The sequence below is a fragment of the Canis lupus genome, chromosome 4 (genome assembly GCF_003254725.2).
Source record: "Canis lupus dingo isolate Sandy chromosome 4, ASM325472v2, whole genome shotgun sequence".
Classification (NCBI taxonomy): Eukaryota; Metazoa; Chordata; class Mammalia; order Carnivora; family Canidae; genus Canis; species Canis lupus.
Window position 1 is genome coordinate 26,978,398 of NC_064246.1, and position 13,407 is coordinate 26,991,804.

The following is a 13,407-nucleotide window of genomic DNA, read 5'->3' on the forward strand; positions in this document are numbered from 1 at the left end:
GATGATTTCCCAGCCTTGACTTCTCATGCCTCATTCCCCTTGCAGTCCCTGGACCCTTCTTTATTTTTCTTCTGAGTTCTTCTCACTCTCTTAGGTAATTGATCGATTGATTTGTCATTTGTGCATTCTGTTTCTCCATGTTAATATCAGGTCTATGGTAGGGGCAGGTGGGTGGAAAGTAGAGAGGCAGGAACACAATTTTTTTCTTTGCTCTATGGCCCATAGTAGGTCCTTCAAATAGCAGTTAAGTGAATTCCAGACTACTATTTATGACTGTCTTTAATAGTCATCATTATAGCCATTTTGGGGGTTCACCTATTATGATTCCTAGTCATTGTGATAGTTGTCTTACAGATAATACATTATCTCAGCTTTAACCCAAGATGGTAAGAGCTATCTCCATTTTACAGAGGTAAACACTGAGGTCTCAAGCATTTAAGGTAATTATTCATGGTCACTGTTAGTGTAGCAATTCCAGAATTTGAATCTGGCCTGTCTGTCTCTCTTCCATTTATACAATACTCCCATGTTCCATAGTGGCTTGTGTTCTCACTGATGATTCAAATCTAACTAAGTCACCCTGAGTTTTTATTCTACTCCACAACTAGCTAGCTCTCCAACTAGCTGCTAATGGGCAGAAGGATTCATACCTTCTCACCTAAACCTTATGTCCTAAGGCCTACCTATGGAGAACATTGAGCCATTAACTCTAAAAAATTAGTTGTTGGCTTTTTGATGATGAGCAGTGTGACTATCTGATATGTGTCTTACATAATCTAGGGAAACACAAGAGGCTTTGGCAGATGGTGAGGAAAGTGTGTCAGATAAATGTATGTTCAGCTGCAAATGATAGAAATCCAACAAATAGTGACCTAAAATGTGTTTATTTTTTCACATAAAAGTAAGGATGGAAGTAGGCAATGCAGGGCTGTCGCAGCATCTAAAAGAGAGGTTGGTAAGCACCCAGGCTCTTTCTGTTCCACTATCTTTAGCATGTGGATTTCATCTTCATGTTCTCAGAATGGCTGCTATTCCTCTTGGCATCATTTCAGCATCCAGGCAGGACAAAGAGGGAAGGTTTTTTCCTTGCAAGGCATTCACTTTTCATCTGTGGATGGACAGTTTTCTAAAGGCATCTTCCTATTTCTCATTGCCAAGACCATGTCATTGGGAGGCTAAAAAATCAAGCATTTTACTCTTCATGTTCTCATAGTAGAGGAAGATAGGATAAAAGGAAGCCAATACACAGTGTCTACTATGTAAGATAAATCTCATTTGTTGCATTCTTACCAAAAGGCTTGAAATTTTGCTAGATGCCATATACACAGCAACTTACACAATCTTTATATTGACCTTATTACAGGAAAGTATTTATTCCCATTGCACTAGGAAGTGGTGGAGCTGGGATTTGAAAACCACATTTGTGTGCTTCCATTCTAGGCCTTTTCTCTGTTGCCGTATTTCTTTAGCTGCCATTTTGATTTCATAATGAAGGATAGTAGAGTTACTCCTAATTGTTCCAGATCCTGATATCTTCTGAATATGCTGTCTTCTGAATTCATTTGACACATTGGGTATACCTCTTTGATCGTTAAGCATGCACTGACCTGTGCCAATGTTTAGCCTTTCGTATTCAAAATGTAAAGTTGTATACAATGTGGTTAAGAAGGTGCGTTCTGAAGTCTTCTAGATTCAAATCCTGGCTCCATCAGTCACTACTTTTGTATGCTTGGACAAATTACATAATCTCTCTACTTCAGTTTCTTTATCTGTAAAATGAAAATAATAGTAGTGTCTACAGTGTGCATATTTTGAAAGGAGTAAATGCTTAGAACAGTGTCTCACCCTCAGTAAATGTTGGTTATGAATATCACCATTATTATCCACATTTACTGTGTTTCATTTTGTCTACACAAACAGATTGAACATTGGAAGACCAGGACCATGTTTTGTTTTTTTTTTTCCCTTCTTGACATCCCCAAAAGTTTCCATGCACATTGAAGAATCTGAATAGAAATTTATTCTAGAATTTCACTGTATAGGTTAAAATCCTTGTCCATTGATTTAACATCTCTCTGTCTCAACTTCTACATCCTAAAATAGAGAGGTTAATACTATCTACCTCACAGGGTTATTATGAAGGTGTAATGAAATAATGTACTTAAAGTTTTAGAACAATGTATAATAAATAGGAAAAGTTTGGTGTTAGCTGTAACTATTATAGTCCTCCATGGATCATCAGTATTCAAATACTAAAGCTCCACGGTACACAATCTAATTGGTAATAATTCCAAAAGCAATTTTTCTCAGGCCATCCCAGGTACAATGTTATCAAAAACAACCACATCTTTCTGGTGACACCGTATTGAGAATATCTTGTGATTCAGGATATACGGTAGATGTTGGAGGTACAAAGATGCATAAGACACTGTAGGAAACACAAGTGGTAGTGAGCATGAAGAGTGTTCACCATAGTAATGATCAAGTGCTTGAAAAGTAAAACAATCCTGGGATATAAATTTTCCACTTGTTATGGTAACTAGGATGATTATATAACCATATTTGGTGCTAATGAGAGGATTGAGTGCATACTGATATTTTGACCCTATGCATTGAAGCTAGAAAATATTTAGATCCTTTGACCTAATAATGATATACTTAGGAATCTGTCCAAAGGAAAGAATCTGAACTGCATAAACAAAGTATCTTTATACATTCAGATGTTCACCATGTTCGCCATAGTAATGTTTATGACATCAAAATGCAGAAAATAGTCACTATCCAACTAGATAGGAATGCTAAGTAAATTATGGCAAATTCATAGAATTTGCAATGTTATGTAGCATTTAAGAGATGTTTAAAATAATTTTTAATATGGCAGGCAAATATGCAACAAAACAAATGAAGAATGATGTATATGAACTCATCCATGTTTATAACATATGGATAGAAAAATGACTAGAAGGCAAAACATCAAAATGTCAGCTACATTTAGCCTGGGTGGTGGAATTGTGCATGATTTTCATTTTTCTTTGTATTTTTATTAGTTTTTACAATGAGGCTGTAGATATAATAAGAAATCAAAACAAACCTCAAAACAATAACATAGTGTTTTTGCAAATAGTTCCAGAAGGAAAAGTAGTGACAGTATGACAAAGGGTTTGCATGAGTTAGGAGTTGTGTTCAGTTGCAACTAACAAACGTCCCAAATAGCAGTGATTTCAACAAGATACTTTCTTATAACATGAACCCCATATATAGGCAGTCTGTAGCAGGTATGACACCATCGGGAGCCCAAGCTTCTTTTATTTTTGTTCTAACTTCCAAAAGACTAGCTCCCATCTTCAAGTTTGATTTATAGTCACAATATTGTTGCTGCAGCACCAGCCCTTATTTCCATGTTTCAACTAGCAGTAAGAAAGAAAAGCCAAGGTTGTAATGATACTCCCCCAAGCAAAGAGATTATATTTTAACAAGATGTTCCAGGAGCCCTTCATAACATTCCCTTTTATTTTATGGTGGCCATCAATGAGCTCAATGCCATGCTCCATAGCTTAGGGTGTCTGTGTGTAAGTTAAAGGGGGAACATGGATACTGACAGTCAACCCTGATTTTAATTCCAACTCTGCCACTCAATAGAAGGTTGATTTTAACAAAGTCTAGCACATTAGTGGCACCAAGAAAGCCTCAGAAACCTTATTCTGTTCTAGCCCGTCCTTGATCATCTCTGTCAGGGAGACTACATCCCATTTGAACAGATATTTTGGTAGCATGCCAATTGTTTGGGAGGCTTTGTCCTCTCACATGGTAAATGGGGCACTCATTTCTGAGATTATCCTTGGTATAGTAGTTTGGGAACCCTCAGAGATGAGAAGACTTTGTCCAAAAGGCTTGACTTTGTTGGTTGGATTTTTCATTCTTTTTCAAAAAGAAAATATTTGAAGCCAAGCATAAGGACTGACTGACCAAGGGGAGGTATATAGTTTTCAGAAGGATTTCCTGGTCCTATCTACATCTACCACCAGCCTTCCTTTGAGCTCTCCTCTTGGCCCACTAATAGGAGAGGTGCATGGAGGAGGTCTCTATGTCAATAGACAGGCTCCTCAAAAACAGAAGACAAAGAATGGGCCACTTAAAGCTCTCAGAAGACTTATTTCCAACTTGAATACAGGAAGAATGTGAGAGCAACTGAATTTTGTTCTTTTAAGACTGTTCTTTCTTACAGTAGATCAGAATGGTCAAATCAAATTATATGTTGTGGTAGATTTAAGGACTGAGGGATGCTGGGATAAAGAGAGAAAGGGAGAGAGAATGAATGCTATGGGCAAGGATTTTCATGAACTGCATTGTAAACTAATTTAGTGATCTTCAGGGAGAACACAAACATGACACCAAAAAGTAAGACTTGAATTTTGTTTGCATCCATTTTGTAGAAGAAAGAAAGGGCAAAAATAATATTAGTTATCTTATCAGTTTAGAGGATCAAGGGATCAGACAATCATGTAGAATGTTCACTAGAGTGCCTACACCTCAGAAGCTCAATGAACTTAGCTATCATGATGATGGTGGAGGAGGAAGAGAAAAAAGAGATGGAGGAGGGTAAGAAATCTGCTAAAGTCCATAAAATGTCTTTCAGTTGAAAATTCATATTAAAAAGGAGGAAGCTTTGTATTTATAACTGGAAAATTAATTTTGAAATTTTTATCCAGAACTTTTTGATAAAGAACTAAGTCACAGAAACACTGCTCATTTGCATTCTTCTTCCCAAAAGTGATCTTTTTTGTAATGAAAGAAACACTGAATCAGAAGACCTAACCACTCATGGTTAGGCTTCAACGGCTTCAATCATTTTCCTATAATAATTTTGTCTTTCCGAACACATTGTTTAATCTTTCTATTTGTCTTGTTTTTATTTCTATTTATTTATGTATTTATGTTTTTGTTTGTTTAAATATCTAAATTATATGCTTCATCTGTGGACTAGGGGTAATATAACCTACTTGTTCATGATGGGAGTTAAATGAATGATGAATTTAAAGCACCCAGTACACAGTCTTGCACATAGAACGAGTAAGCAACTGATGCTGTAAAGGGCATGGATGTGCCATGTTTCTGCCTCCATCTCCAGGGACATGCCTGATACAGAAGACAGTTCTACCAAAATAAAACTCAAAACTGAGAATTTTTATTATGTTAATGGTTAGCTGGCCTAAGGACTTACTATGTGCAGAAGATATTTTGTTATGTCTTTCCCATATAATGTTAGAAATTCCCCCCCTCCAACCCCATTAGAATCACTCATTGTAGTGCTGCTCAACATGTCCCAAGTCCTTGTTGCCCTTGAGAATCTGCTCAGTGCTTCTTCTATAAGAGAAGGCCAGTCTCTATGCCATAGCTGTTAGGGACTGTAATTGCCTTTAATTTCCAAGAGTGATTGGTAGATATCATGGAACATGGTCCCTAGAATACACGGGCAGAGATAATTCAAGATGGGAAGATGAGATATGTAAATTGAATTGTAGAAGTGAGAGTGGATGTCCCATTTTGTTCCTAATGGAGGGAAAACACTCAGTCTTACCATTTTCAGTGATGTTAGCTGTGAGTTTTTGTAGGTGACATTTATCAGACTGAGGAACTTCCCTTTTCTTCCTATGTTGTTGAAAAAGTCCTTATCATGGAGGAATTTTGAATTTTGTCATCTTTTCCTGCATCAGTTGAGATGATTATGTTTTTCTCAATATGTTGATGTGGTATATTAAGTTTATTTTTAAATATTGAACCAACCTTGCATTTCTAGGATAACCCCTACTTGGTCATGATGTATTATACTTGTTACATATTGCTGGATCTGATCCTCTAATATTTTCTTACAGATTTTTGCATCCATGTACATGAGGAATATTGTTCTGTGTTTTTTTTTTTCTTGTAATATGTTTACCTACTTTGGGTATCAGTATAATGCTGGAAGCATAAAATAAATTAGAATGTGTTCCCACCTCTTCAATATTTTGGAAAAGTTTGTAGAGAATTGACATTTTTCTTTGGTAAATCCTTGGTTGAATTTGCCATTAAAGCTATTTGTACCGGGGCAGCCCTGATGGCCCAATGGTTTGGCACCACCTTCAGCCCAGGGTATGATCCTGGAAACCCGGAATTGAGTCCCAAGTCGGGCTCCCTGCATGGAGCCCGCTTCTCCCTCTGCCTGTGTCTCTGCCTCTCTCTCTCTCATGAATAAATAAATTAAGTCTTTTTTTAAAAAAACCACTTGTACCTGGAATTATCTTCCTGGGTTGATGCTAAACTATGAATTCACTTTATTTAAGAGACATGCAGTTCTTCTGGCGTTTTGTTTCTTCTTTAGTGCCTCAGCTTTTTTATGAAAGACAAATTGCACCCCATGAAGCCTCTACTTTTAATAATTGTGGCTATCAGATAATCATTCTGTTATTTATGGTGTGATTATGAATTCTACTCATCATCTCCTAGGCCTTCTATTTGGTAAACTGAGAAAGTCTGGCTCCCTTGTTCAATTCATTCATGCTTTCATTTGTTCATTTAGCAAACATTTTAACTACATTTTGAATTCCAAAACCCATGGTAGAGAATCCATAGATTCAAAGATAAATAAGATAGTGTCCCTGAATTTAAGTCAACTACATGTAAGTGGGAATAAAAATGACATGTTTGGCTATGATACAGTGGGGTATGTGTAATGGTTGTGTATCAATGGTACACTGGGAGACAAACAAGGAGCCACTAATTCTGCCTAAGGGAAATCAGTAGAAGCTTCCAAGAAGAAATGCCATTTGAACTGGGTCTTGAAAGATAAGGAGAAATTTATGTGGCACATGATATGTCATGGGATATTTGGGAAAAAGTCATCTCAGATTTTCTGAGGGTAGGAACATTTATTTCAGGAATTGTTTGGACCAAGGCAGTGAAAATATGAATGGCAAATGAAAAAGTTAAGTGCTTTATCCCAATTCTTCTATCTACGTGTTTTTAAAATACAGTTGGCATGCCTGATATAATATCACTATAGAGTGGATTTGGGTTGAATTGTTGCTCCATGGTGACTCACAGATCATCAGATTCTATTTTTATTTAAATTCTTATTTTCAAGGTTGCAATAATAAATTCACATTTTCTTCAAGGAAGATGTGGTCATTGGAATGGATCTAAATTTGGTGCTGATATTTTAGTAATGAAGGAAGAAAAACAAAATCATGTGTAGATAGAAGGGGAGAGGGAGGAAGCAGGGGAGATGAAAGAGGGAGAGAATACAAATATTTGTAAAGTGTGGACATTGTGGAATTTCTCCCCAAATCAGTTGATTGTGACTGTTTATAATTTTACCTTCAGTACGTTGATCATGTCAGGCCTACTTAAGCTGCTCTACCCAAATTCAACTGGATTCATTGGCCTCTGAATATATTATAAAAAACAAATTCTTTGTGTAAGTTTGATGAGGAACACCTCTTCCTGGCTGAGGTTATCTGCATCTAGATCTTCAAACAAGACCCGAGTTCCCATTTGTTGTTGCAGTTAAGGCTGGTTGTGTTGCCTCTGTAGAACCATGTTGGCTTCTGAGAACACCTCACTATCACCCAGGAGCTTGCAAATTCGTTGCTTTAATTAATTGATGGAGGCTTTTTGGAAGTTAGGGTCCCTTGTTTTTAATTTTCAGCTAAATGCACCTACTGATTTCCATTTAAAAAATAGATACTGTCTACTTGATTTGCTTATTACTCTTTGCTACTAAAATATAGCTATAATGGCTCTGTGGAATTGTCAGTTATTTAAGTATTCATGGGTATTTAGGTAAAGCCTGAATGATTTGGAATTATTCTGACATAACTAAATGTGTCATAAAAATATTTCCTCCAAGAGTATGCTATAACGGCATATGCTCAATTTGGGGAACAAAATAGAACTTTAGGTTTTAAGACAAATTCTTGGTATATATATCGCCCACTCTATGCCGAGCACAGTGCTAGGCACTCAAGAGACTGTAGTAAGCAAATCAGACACCCTACTCTCCTAGAGTTTGGCTTAGTGGATGTTCACTCATTCATTAACCTATGAATACACACTGAAATGTGCCAGGCACTGTGCCAGACTCGGTGATAGTACTGGGGTTTGCTGTACAGGTGAAACATCAGTATGGTGTTGTGCCTGGTACTTAGCCCAGAACAAATATTTAACTGACTGTAAAATTACCCTTTCTCTTCTCTTTACCATATTACATTATTCTACGTTAAGTAAGAATGTGGAAGGAAAAGCCATTTTAGTCATAATAGCAGAGATTGCTCTTTGTTCAATAAAATATACATTTCTTCCCTTTTTGGGACCATAAAGCTGGACTTCAGCTCAGTCTCCCTTGCAATTAGATGTGGTTACATGAGTGTGGCTTAGCCAAAGAAATGTCAGTGGAAGCGATACATGTCATTCCACAACCAAGACATTTGAAGAGTGCCTCTGCTTCCTTGGCCTTTCCCATTGCACTGGCCAAATGCAGATGGCAGGACTTACAGGAAAGGGCAGAACCACAGCAATTACATGTAGAGGAGGTTTCCTGCACTGATCATTGGTGTAAGGGATACATAAACTTCTGTTGTGTTAAGCCACTGAAATTATGGGGCTTTTTGTTATAGCAGCTTGCATCATCCTCACCAATACAGTAGTGGGACAGTTATATAGGACGGTTTATTATTATAAGAATTATGACAAATCATCACAAGATATGCTATCATTTGGCAATAATAAATATTATTCAGTAGCTGGAGTTCCTTATAGTCAGGTGATGGGGGAGTACATAGGCAAGGATTATGACTCCTATTTTAGAAATGAAATCAAGGTTCACATAAGTCATGTGACCTGCCAAAATTCACAAGCCTGAAATACAGAACAGTTGGTACTAACACCAAGGTATTCTCTTTCTTAGTTCTATCTTCTTACTCTTTAACACCTTCATTATATTTATATCTAAAATTATTCATTCACCTTAAATTTTGTCTACTTATTGCCTTCCTTCCATCACTGGGTTGTAGTGTCCAGGAGCTGAGACCTTATCCCCCTGCTGTATCACCATCTATAAGAGCACTGGTAGGCACATAGTAGGACCTCATGAAATAGCTGTGTAATGAAAGAAGACATGACTCAATAACTGAGTAAATAAATACTAGTCAGGCCCGTTGTGATGCAGATTAAACATGACCTTATACATTGTTGTGAAGGAAAAGATGGAAGGAAGGAACGAAAGGATGGAGTAGAGACTCCTGGGCAGCTCAGTTGATTAAGTAAGGTCATGATACCAGGGTCCTAGGATCAAGCCCCACATCGGGCTCCCTGTTCAGTGGGAGCCTGCTGCTCCCACTCCCTCTGCTCGCCGAACCCCCCACTGGTGCACACTCTCACTCTTTCTCTCAAATAAATTATCCAAAATTATCACTGTGAAAAATTTCAAGCCTATAGAAGTCAAAAGAATAGTACATTGAACACACATATAATCTTTACCTAAATTCACTAATATTTTGCCACATTTGTGCTCTCCCTCTGTAGGTCTATGAGTCTGCGTGTGTGTATACACTTCTTTCATGAGACATTTAGGTAAATTTCAGACATCATCATACTTCAGTCCTAAATATTTCAGCATGAATATCCTAAGATAAGGACTGTTACCTCCAAAACAACAAAGTGCTAAGAATATTAACATTAATTTAAGCCATTGCCTACTATACAGTCCGTATTTAAATTTCCTATTTTTCCAATGATGTCTCTTACAACTTCTTTGTTTTAATCTAATATCCAATTGAAGTTTTCATTTGGTTGTTATGTCTTTTATTTATTTTTCAGTCTAATATAGTACTTCTCAAGAGTCACTCCCCCACCCCACCTTACCCCACCCCACCCCAGACCAGCAGCATCAGGATCACTAGGGAAATTGTTAGAACAGGAAATGCTGGAGCTGCACTCCAGACCCACTACAAAGGAAACTCTGGGGGCTGACCCAGCAATTGTTTTGTAATAAGTGCTTCAGGTGATTCTCATGTATACTGGAGCACACCTCCTTCCTTTCCTGCTTTTCATGACATTTAGGTTTCTGTTTTTGCTTTTTCAAAAGCCAAGTAAGTCAGTGTCACTGTGCAATTTCCCATATTCGAGATTTTTCTGATTGCTCACTCATAATTTGATTCAGGTTTAACATTTTGGCAAATGTAGGTGATGGTGAGTGTATTTCATGATGTTGAGAGACACATCATATTTAATGATCTCTTTTGTAGTAATGCTGATTGATCATTTGGTTAATGTGGTTACTACCATATTGATCCACTCTGAAGGTATATATTCCTCTTTATAATTAATAAGTACCCTAAACAGTGGCAGTCTAAGGCTGTGTGAATATTTTCTTCTCCAATAAACTTTCACCCAATACTTATAGCATCTGTTGATAATACTTATTCGAATTATTGCATTGGAATATGGTGACTTTTCCAATGTTGGCATTCCTTCTTTATTAATTAGCTGGCATTCTTTAAATAAGGGCATTTTTCTCTATATTTATTTATGGACTTAAGTATTATTATCAACTCATAGTTTTTTCTCAGTTCATTCAATATGTCCGATTACTCTCATTATTCATTTTGATATCAAATAGTGCCAAATTTGGCTAGAGAGAGGATCTTCAAGCCACCTTCTGTGTTCTTGACCTGCTTTCCAATGCAAGAAGTTTCAGGCACATTGTACGTTTCCGTCCCACATCCTGGTTATTTTGGGTAGAAATATTTTGGGGAGAACCAGTATTGAGGTGCCAAATGTCCTATACACATATATGTATGCACACACATTCATACATATGTGAGTTTTAATAATTTCTTATAGATTCTTCTAGTTTAGACTTGCAGTTTTCATTACCATTATCATTGTCACCATCATCATCTTCTGTATTTAGTTTTCTAGGACTACCATAACAAATTACTACAAACCAAATGTTTTAAATAGCACAGATTCATTATCTTTTAGTTCTATAGGTCAGAAGCCTAAAGAAGCTCTTTAATGAGCTAAAATCAAGGTGTTGGCAGAGTTATGCTCCTGTCTGGAGATTCACGGTGGAGATTCCATCTCCTTGCCTTCTCCAGCTCTGGAGGCCTCCCCCATTCCTTGGCTCCAGGCCCCTTCTACCACCTTCGGAGTGAGAGGTGTTGTTGCATCTCTCTGATCCTGGTCACATCTACCTCTGTGATCACAGCCTAGGGAGCTTCTTGCCTTTTTAAGGACTCCTGGGATTAGGTTGAGCCCAGAGAGACAGTCCAAAATAATGTCTCCAACCTAAGGTCCATACCATTTATCACTTCTGCAAAGTTCTTTTTATCATATAAAGTAATGTAGTACAAGTTATGGAGGTCAGAGTGTAGATGGACATCTTGGGAACCATTATTTTTCCTACTACATCTTTATTCATTCATTCTTTGATTTCCTTCTCTCACAGTGAAAACACCAACTGCCAATAACTTCAAGTATATTACATGTTTGCTCTACCCTACAATACACAAAATAATTTGTGAATTATAATGGTAATAACACTAACAACAATAAGCCTACTAAGTAAAACTCAAGATTTCTTTGCTTTTTTTTCTTTCTCAGAATATATGTCACTCAGGTGTGCAGTTGAAGTACCATGTTCCAAAATTACTTGATTTTCTTTTCATGTGTCACTATGTTATTGATTTGCTATGCAATTAGGTTCATCTTTTCCCCAGTTGTATTTAGTTTGTAGGGTTTACTTTTTTCCATCCTTTTTTATTCACTTTTGAATATGTAAAATATATGAATAAAAAGAGATATATTCAGAGAAGTCTCAGCTCCATCCTGATGCCCTCCACTCTATTTTCACTCTCCTGCTACACATAGTCACGCTTCTAGTCTGTGGTTTATCCTTCACATTTTCCTTTTCGAAAAACATAGATGAAGAGGTGTGTTTATTTATTTAATCTTATTTTTACTTCTTACTCAAAAGTAACTAAGTTTGTTTATTTTTTGGGTCCTTGCATTTTTACTTAGCAATATATCCTGCATCTACATCTATATCTATATAAATATCTATATAAATACATATATATATATCCACAAACCTATATCAGCATCTCTATCTCTATGTATCTGTATGCCTATGTCTATATCTACACTGTGTCTATAACTATATCTCTGTAGATCTATATATCTACATTAAAACCTACATCTTTATCATCTCTATAGCTCTATCTATACCTATCTTCACATTCTCCAGCAGTATATCCTGGGAATCACTGTATATCAGGTGATTATGGAAGCCTTAAGAGGAGTAATAAGTTTTTAAATATGCCTTCTGTAATGTTGAACTTATTAACAACAAATATATCTGTAGCTTAAGTAAAAAGAGAAATACATATAGAGAAAAAAAGTTATGCATTCTGTTCACCTCATCCCTCCCCAAGGTAGAGCTAATCTTTTTTCTGTGTTTGTGTAACATTTTATGCATATTATTATAGCAGATTTTATGGTAGCTATCTTTATTTGACAATCATCTCACTTATTGGCCTATCAGTACTTCAAATGTAAAAAGAATCTCTCCCTTCTTTTTCCTTTTCTTCTTAATTTTGGGTATTGTGAGTTGTTCCTGGCACATAGTGTATACCCACTTACTTGTTTTGCCTGAAATTCCATTGAAGATTTATTCAGTTCATCTATTTTTTAATGTATCTGTATTTAAAAATAAAATATTTTATTGAAGTGATGAAACTGTTTCATCATCAACTGTTAATATCCTAACGTGAATTAGTGATCAGAAAACTAGTTGATTCTTTGAAAAGTTGTGAAGGGACATGTATCTGAAAGAGGACAGTTATATTTTAATTCCGGAGTTGAAACCCCAAGAAAAGCAAGGGGGAGTATGAGGGTCATAGATATTCTAGGAGGGAAGGGGACAAACCAAGGAAAGGAAGAGAGGGACATGGAAAGAGAAAGGTCTCTATCTTTGGGTCCACCATATGAGCTATGTATAACATAGAAACATATTTATGGAGATGATAATAAGGATTATATTCATTGGAACAGAAGTAAGAAACATTTTCTCCAGACACTAAGAAACCAAGGTCCAGAAAAATTGAATAAGTTGCACAGGACACATACTACAGACACGGAGCTAGAACCTGATCTCTGGACTCCTCCACATTTCCCAGAGTTGAGATGACCTTTGTTGTATTTCTAAAAAGGGCCTTTCTAAAATCAGGCAAGTACTCCCACTGCCCTGAGGATGGGAGAGGGCCTGAGCCTTCTTTTCCTTTTAGAGTAGATGTTGGGCTACTAAGCTCAGTACTGAACACACATCTCTGTCTTTCTTGGCCTCCTTCAGTGAAGTCAGCTATATTT

At 36.7% G+C, this 13,407-nt stretch overlaps 1 protein-coding gene across 4 annotated transcripts in view; it reads left to right on the forward strand.

The window, feature by feature from the left end:
* The window catches only part of LRMDA (leucine rich melanocyte differentiation associated), a 1,023,935-nt gene that overhangs the window by 990,072 nt on the left and 20,456 nt on the right, over positions 1 to 13,407 (forward strand). The gene's annotated exons all lie outside the window — the stretch shown is intronic.